Raw genomic sequence first — 679 nt, 5'->3', positions numbered from 1 at the left:
GGATTTGAACCGCCAGCCTTCTGGTTAGCATATCTTCAATAAATGTATCAGTGGGATACAGCCAGAAAGCAGTGCTGTAAAACACAGATGCTGTTTCATAACAGTGCAAATAGAAAGGCATTGATCAAATAGGAATGCCTAACACTAAGTATCGTGCTAGATGTTGCTTTTTTAAAAAATAAATATTATAAATTTTTCTGATATTTTTAACAAGTTGGTGTAGAAATTTTATATACACTCATTCTAGATCATGTGATATAATAAGACATCTATCACTCTTTTTTCTAAAGTTCATTTTAAGCCACTTCACTTTTTCAAAAAATTATATTAGTAACTGTTTTCTCTAACCTAAAACAATCCAGAGAGGATTTTTGGTTTAATGTAAACAGGTGAAAAGTGAAAATGGAGTTCAGGGTCCATGTTGCAACAAGCCATTAAAGAGGTTCCCCGGTAGTGAGAGTGAAAAGTGGCATGGCCAAATATCTTCCCTAGGAACAACACTCTGCATCTTAGCATCAAGCCATCGTAACTTTGAATGGAGTCTGTGAACGTTGTACGTTAGTATTATTTTATTTTATTTATTTTATTTTATTGTGATTTGAGTGAAGATTTACAGAGCAAATTCACTTTCCATACAGCAGTTCACATACACTTTGTCTCATGACATTGACCACAGTTT

This window comes from Orycteropus afer, unplaced genomic scaffold (genome assembly GCF_000298275.1).
Source record: "Orycteropus afer afer isolate SDZICR_OR568_19922 unplaced genomic scaffold, OryAfe1.0 scaffold03596, whole genome shotgun sequence".
In the NCBI taxonomy this organism is placed as follows: domain Eukaryota; kingdom Metazoa; phylum Chordata; class Mammalia; order Tubulidentata; family Orycteropodidae; genus Orycteropus; species Orycteropus afer.
The sequence above is the reverse complement of the archived record's forward strand: the minus strand, read 5'-3'. Positions refer to the sequence as shown.